Raw genomic sequence first — 7,858 nt, forward strand, 5'->3', positions numbered from 1 at the left:
ATTACTTATCGTCCTGCCAGGGCTCAGGTGTCTGCTGATGCGCTATCTCGCCTTCATGCTGAGGAGCAGCCGTCAAAGACAGAATCTCTTCCACTGCTACCTAATAAGGTTATCTGTGCGTGTGCTGTGCAACCTACTCTACGCTCTGTCATTGAGAAATGGGTTTCTTCCCATCCTACGGAAGTCGCTGATCTAAACATAGACTTGGTTCAGGGTCTCCCTTTCATACAAGGACGCATCTTCATACCACCGGGTCATGCTCGTACCTTGGCCTTACAGTGGTCCCATGACTCTGTCATCGCGGCACATCCCGGCCACAAGAAGACAGTAGAGGCCTTACGTCGATGGGCTTGGTGGCCTAACATGTCTAGGGACATCAAAGACTATGTTTCCTCTTGTGCAATATGTGCACAATGCAAAACTTCCAAATCTAAACCCGTAGGACTATTACGTCCATTACCGGTCCCTTACAAACCTTGGCACATGGTCTCAATTAATTTTATAGTCGATCTACCTGGAGTGAGTGGATATGATACCATTTGGGTTTTGATTGACTACTTTACCAAATACGCCATTTGTGTGCCCTGTGCAGGTTTGCCTTCCGCTCCTCAGTTGGCCAGGTTGTTTATGGCTAATGTTTTCAGGTTTTTTGGATTACCGTCCATCATCGTGTCTGATCGAGGAACGCAGTTCACATCTCGTTTCTGGAGGGCACTCACTGATTCTTTTGGCATTGATGACAGATACTCCTCGTCGTATCATCCTCAGACGGACGGCCAAACTGAAAGGGCATACGCTACCATAGAACAATATTTGCGTTGTTTGTGCCTTCAATTTCAGTAATCTTGGTTTACCGCATTACCCCAAGCGGAATTCGCTTGCACCGGGACATCCGTTGCCATTTACTCCGGGCCCAAGAGCATGCCAAGAGGACTACGGATACTTGCCGTGTGCCTGGCCCTGACTATCGGGTCGGTATGAAGGTCTGGTTGTCTTCACGGAACCTGCGAATAGCAGGTAAAAGATCTTTGTTACCATGTTTCGTGGGTCCTTTTCTTATCATCTCTATTATCAATCCTGTCGCTGTGAAGTTGGTTTTGCCAAAGTCATGGCGTATCCATCCTGTCTTCCATGTGTCCTTACTCAAACCCTGTCCTCCTTCCACACGCTTATTGGCTCGTCCACCTCCTGTGTTGGTAGATGGAGAGGAGGAGTATGAGGTGTCGAGTATTCAGGATTGTCGAATAACTAGGGGTACTGCTTTCTACTTGGTTGACTGGAAGGGTTTTGGTCCCGAGGATCGGACTTGGGAACCCCTTGATAATTTGCATTGTCCTGATCTCCTTGGAGAGTTCCATGTCTCCCGGGGGTTGCCGGCGTCTTTGGGGGCATGTGCTGTTACGCTCCGGCAGCGCGGTTGTCGCCAGCCTTCCTCGGCAGTTACACCGGCTCACACCGTCCGGGGGAAGACATCGCTGTGGCAGCGTTATCGGTTTCCATGGAGACTGTATGGACGTCGGTATCAGTATCGACCGTGTCAGCTGACACGCGCATTACGCACTACGAGTACACCGATGCCCCGCCCCTTGCCTTCTTAATCCAGTTCCTCTCGGGGCTAGGTGCTGCTAATTGTAGTCTACACGTACTCTTACGTGTTTAGCCCTTGAGCTAAATTCCTTCCTCAAATCTTCCAACCTAGTTTCCCTGGTTTTCGACCTTGCCTTCCACTCGGACTGTTCACGGATTGCCCAGCTGATTTTGGTTTTGCTGTTACGACTCGGAACGTTTCCTGGATTGCTGACAGCTGTTAGAAGTCGTTTTTCTATGCCCTGTAGCTTTTTGGTTCCTTCCACAAGGGCTGCATCAAAACAATCATCGCCTGACACTAATTGGTTTCAGTAAGTGTGTCTTCATTTCTACTTGTCATAACTTCCTGCGATTTTGCTTCTTGGATAAACACTGCCTACTCCCGCTGTGAAGAACTTTCCTTGGACATTGTGCTGGATTTGTATTCTTATCTTGCAAGTGCAGTTCAGGACGCTTTCCAGTTACCTGCACCAACCCGTACCTAGAGCGTCCCTTGTGCCGTTCGGGTGTTTCCTCCCTCACTAACCTTCCTGTTTATTATTTTCTCCTGTTGTTGTGTCCTATTGAACTAGATTTCCCTCTTGGCTCCTCAACCATTTCCTTCCAGGTCAGATGTGCATTCCCTAGGGATTCAAGGGGAGTCGTTAACTCAGTAGGTAGTTCCTTATTGTCCTTTGCATTGTTCTTTTAGGCTCTGTATCTACTCTGCTATTCCAACCAACTTGTTATTCAGGTATTCATGAATAGTGGCTTGTCTTACAATTATTATTCTTATCCTTACCGTTTATAACCCTTTCTGTGGTTTCTTTTCAGCTGTTGGTCTAGCGGTGTATGTGTCTACCCCGCTCTTTTATTTGATTGATACCTCTGTCTGTCTTATCAACACAGCAGAGGTATACATCATAGAAAAGAGCCCCTCTTTTGAGGAAGCCTGATTTATTAACATCAGGGTAGCTGAGGTCGAGACTGGTTGATCTGAGAGTTCCACCACTTCTGTCTTCGAAGTCCGGTTTCAATCTTCCGAATCTTGATGTGGTGAGTAACACTTACTAAAGTCTTACCTCCAAGTGGGACTTTAGGAAAACTCTCCTAACAGGCAGCCTGTGGGAAAACCATGCAACAATCATTCCATACCTTCCCAGTAGACACCATAGATGAAAGATTCTCTAACTTCCCTTCCTTAGGGAACGTCTCTTCCCTTTTCCTATCACATATACTCTAAGCAGGGGTAGTAATAATAACTATATTGTGAGCTAAAGATGGCAAAAATGGCCACACAGACGGTAGAAACATACTTGCATTCAATAGTCATGAAGCATACATGCATTCTGTGAGAAACCTGATGGTGTCTCCCTAGCTAGTCCCCAGGGATCTGTCATCCAGGTGGCCAGGACATGGCCATCGCTATTGGATCCAGCTCCTGGGTGTGGACCAGTGAGGGAGGATCAGCTGGATGAGGGGTCCTTGGGGAGTGGGACACCGACGGGTGAGAAACGGTATCCCCCTTCTTTCAACACTGTTTCCCCATTCTACCATGTAGGACATTCACAACCACTGCCCTCACACCCCCTTTTCCGACACGAACACTTTTGCACGACACAGACTAACACCAGAGCCGTTTACCTGACATGTCCCATTACAAGGGTCAGGCAATTGATCAGAATCGCACACAACTGATGACCCTTTCCCTTCCCCACAGGGATAAAAGGTGGAGCAAGAGAGCACAGTACGAGCAAGGCAAACCGCACGACAAGACAGCTGTCTAGGTTCGGCAGTTCAAGAGGAGGAGAAAGGCGGCAAACATTGAAAGGCTGACGAGGAGAGACATAACCTTGCCCTTTTCAGCAAAACCTCTGCAGAAGGAATCGTAAGACATAGGACAATAGCCCAAGTGTGTTACAACAGATCTCAACGGTACACGCAAGTATCCACGCTGATATGCTGGAGCGAGGAAGACTCCTGCTACCGTAGTACCGGCTTTGACTCCAGCTGCAAGGAAAGTCAGGTGGTTCATCACAGCCGGAAAGTCGAGGGGAGAACCGATAAGAACCGGGCTCTGATGAATGAAAGTAGCAAAGTGGCAGAACTAGAGAAGTTCAAAGAACTGTAAGATTGAAAAGGGGGAGAGCAACTGCAGAAGGGGACCGGCACCATGTGGGTGCTGCTCTGAGAAACCCTGGTCCATCCCCATCTGAGTAAAACTGAAGATACCAGAAGGCTGTAGGAGAGCCGCCCAGATAGGTCAAAGTGGTCATACAGGAGGTCAAGCAGAATCCCCATAGTCGAAGGCCTTTGACCTAAGAACTATAAAGAAAGCAGGGGAAGTGAATCCTGCCACATGAGAAAGCAAGGGAAGTGAAACCTGCTAACATTGAATGTAAATGTGATGTTGGCAAGAGTGAACCGGGTTGAGGGATGCTGACAAGGAAGGGGCAAAGTCTAACGTCCCAAGAAACAGTGTATTGACAAACGTGAACCCGGCCGAGGGATGTCCAATGGAACTGTTTAAAAAGAAATTAAGATTTGTGAATGAGGACAAACCATAGTGAACCCGGAGGAGGGAGGTTGAAAGTAAAGAGGGGTCAGCATCCGGAAGAGGGGGACCCACTGGTGAAGAATCCTCACCTTATGTAAAACCAGGAAACAAACTTAAAATTTTGTTGGAGGAACTTTTGTTTTGATATTGAATACGCCAGGCCCTCGAAGGCAAAAGACTTTCAAGAGAGACGAGTCTTGGCCATCGACGGCCCTGATAGCTGCAGGTGGAACTGTCGTCTCGTGCTGGGGAAGCTTGAGAGTGTACTGTGCTCCAAGATCCCACTTTACCCTGTCCTCAAAACGTGGGGAAGGGAGATCCAAGCTACCGCATCCTGGCATATTATTTGTGAGCACTTTTCTTTTCTTGAAACCCATCCCACACCCTTTTTGTATTAGTTGTAAGGTTTGCCAATATGTTTCTTAGTATAGGCCCTTTTTATTTGACACAACGCCTCTAGGACTGCCTTATTTTCATTTGATGGTCGACGCTTGCTCCCTTCTTAGATTTAGGTTTAGACCAGGCGTTTTTCTAACCTGCATACAGTGTAATAAACGTGATCACTTGTGTCTGTCTTTACTGTTGCCACCTTGAGTTCCTTACAATTCACCATAAAGTCACACAGACATTAAGTTAAATGTGCATTTGTACATGAACATCTGTGCAACCACACACGTAGAAAAAACATAACATGAGTAATGCCCAGGCTGAAATGCAACACAAAGAGCACATGATTGTAGTTTACTAACGTATAAATGCAACAATACCGAGCAGCCTTCTTATTCAAAATGGATGCCACCGAAAGGCATAGAACCAGCCAGCACGTCCAGGCCCCAGGAAAGCTTAACAAGACAAAATCCTTAAAGACAAGTGCATTAGAAAGGTTTGCTTAGCACATAAAGATAATGTAACACGGAATCTCGAGGGTAGTGTACAAGGAAAAGAATGCCCCATGGGAAGGAGAATTTTGCTTAGAAAGCAAGATGCCGATTCTGACATTAAAAAAATAATATTAAAGAGAACCAAATAGTAGTAAATACAGATTTCTAGCAGTGTCTTCAAAAAGTTGTTTGTAACTATCTGTACCCTGCTTTGTGCCAAGTTTAGAGTAACCAGAACCAGCCATTCAGAAGGATCTATGTGATCACTGCGCCGCCCGCAACTGCAATGCCGAAAATACCGACGGCAGTTACGGTGTGGCACAGTGCTCATATGGATCACTGTGCCTGCTTCCCCTGGCCTGCATTACCCCTCCCAACCCCCCCCCACCCACCTTACCTTTAGGGCGGCACACTTCTGCGTGTGCTGCCTGCACTCTGCGATCTCTGCGGTGTCAGCTCCTCCCACTAACTTGGGTTGGAGCTGATGCCGCAGGGTGCTTTTTTTGTTTTGTTTTTGTTACTTGTCCCCCGCTTACCGAAATGGTAAGCGGGGACACCCCCGCAAACCCTGACCCCCATTACTGTGCTCAAGAAGAGCGTGGGACACCCCCGCAAGCCTCACTCTGCTTGGGCACAGTAAATTTCACCCTCATTTTGTGCGCCTCCAAAGTCGCAGTGACTGCGGGGCACACAAATGAGGGTGACATTTGTGTATGATACCATTCAGAAGAGAGAAGAGACAAATGGTTGCTGTAAAATAACCTTGGCCCTGAACATGGTCTCCTTTCGATTCTCCAGGCAAACAGCATCAGCTGGGAACAAATGTTTCCCAAAGGTAATTCTTGCAGGTCAGCCCCCTATTATGCTCATGTGTTGGTAACCTTCCAAAACACCAAGGCTGAGAAAGCCACCACTGGCCAATCACCAACCTCCATCCACGATGCCTCACACAGTGTTGTACAATCCAATGATGTAGTACACAGATGACATCTGTTGCAATGTAGAGGGTGGTCTCAGGCGGAGTTAGATTGTGGGTTGGACAAGCGAGGGAGGATCACCTGGGTAGAGGATCCTTGGGGATTGGACTGGGGTACCTTTGGACAAAAAAACCCAGTATTCCCCACTTCCCTTCCAATATTGTTATCTTTATCCCATGGTCAGGAAAAAAGATAGGAGATACTCTCAACCCAGACAGGTTAGGAAGAAAACCAAAATAATTCAATATAAAAGGGGTAGAGGGTCTTTGAGGACTGGGAGTGGAATGCACTTGGGAGAGACACGGTATCCCCCTTTACCTACTAATGACCAACCCTTCCCCCGCCGTCATGGGGTATTACGAGTCAACTCCCCTGACTTCCTCACATATAACTCCTAAAAGTACTGGGACAAAGAAGAAGCAACCGAGAGTAATGAAGACTAGGTGCTTTTACCACTCTGGTACTGGAACGAGGAAGAGGTCTGCTGAGAGAAGAAGAGTACAGGCATGTCCCTTTAATGATGGTCAGGCAGGGCTAATCGTACTTTCACACCTGCAGCCTGTTAAAGAGCTGCAGGTGTATAAAAAGCCCAACCAAGTGATGTCAAGGGGAAAAGCAGTGATGAGAAAAGCAGTGGCGTGAAGGAGGAGCAGCAGCAGAGTGGCCAAGAGAAGCAGCAGGGAGCTGTACATGTGGAGCACACTAGCGGTTCAGGAGAGAGCGGCCCGGGAGCTGGGGCTCTGTGGAACCGAATGAACATTGAAAGGGGAGCTGTGCAGGGATGCTGCCCCTTTTTCTGGCGTTCAAAGTGCTTGTTCTACTGGGCACAGAAGCCGACCCAGGAGTGCCTGAGGACTAAGTGGTGGAGCCCTGAGGCAGAGACCAAAAAACAGAGAGATCTGGGCTGCGGGAACTCGCAAAGAAGCAACCCGTGAGTTTCTATGAAAGCAGAAACACAGTATGCAAGTGTTTGATCTTACACGCAAGGTTATTTTGTATCTGAGTGGTCGCCTGAATAATGGGACACGTTGTCCAATGTCTCTGATCTGAATCCTTGCTAAACAGTGAACAATAGAACCTGTTAATCACTGAACAATTAAGAATACTTTGTTACGGAGTGGTCCCATGTACATGAAAGCACGGTATTGAAAGTGTCTGCGCGCTGGTCACGTTTAAAGACAAACTACAAAGGCATACTACAACAGAATGAACTGAATATAACAACTAAGTGATTTAAACGAAAACCTATACCCATTATTGAACGCCAAACTTGCAAAGCTTAAACAAATAAATCTTCATAATTATTGAATACTGCACTGAAAGAAAACTGTTACAAATGAAGATTATAAAGGAAAGAAGCCTTACAATTTTATTTTGTTTACTGATTTTTATTAATATATTAATACATAAACATATTTACAACATGAAAGTTAAATAACATTTTGTGATTAATATAACAGTAATAATGGGGAAGACATAAGTTATGAATATAATGGTGATTTTGAATTAAGTTGAAATGAGTTATGGAGACAGACGGGGAACAGACAAAACATAATATAAGAGGGATAAAAGTGAGGGAAGAAATATGTCATAAGATAATGCAATAGTTAATCAGAATGACTTAGGAATTGAATAAATACATCCCATTTCTTATTGAACTTTTCAATGGATCTAGTAGAAAAAGCATAAACTTTTTCAATACGGTTAATAGAGCAAATATAGTTCCACCAAGCATTAAATGATAACTTACTAGAGTCCAATTAGAGGTGATAATATGAAAAGCAATGCAGGCAAATAAATGAAATACATTGGCTGGTTCAATATTCTTCATATAAGGGTTAACAATTGTGGCAATCATTAGATTACATAGTGATAAT

Source organism: Ambystoma mexicanum, chromosome 7p (genome assembly GCF_040938575.1).
Source record: "Ambystoma mexicanum isolate Mex_15411 chromosome 7p, UKY_AmexF1_1, whole genome shotgun sequence".
Taxonomy (NCBI): domain Eukaryota; kingdom Metazoa; phylum Chordata; class Amphibia; order Caudata; family Ambystomatidae; genus Ambystoma; species Ambystoma mexicanum.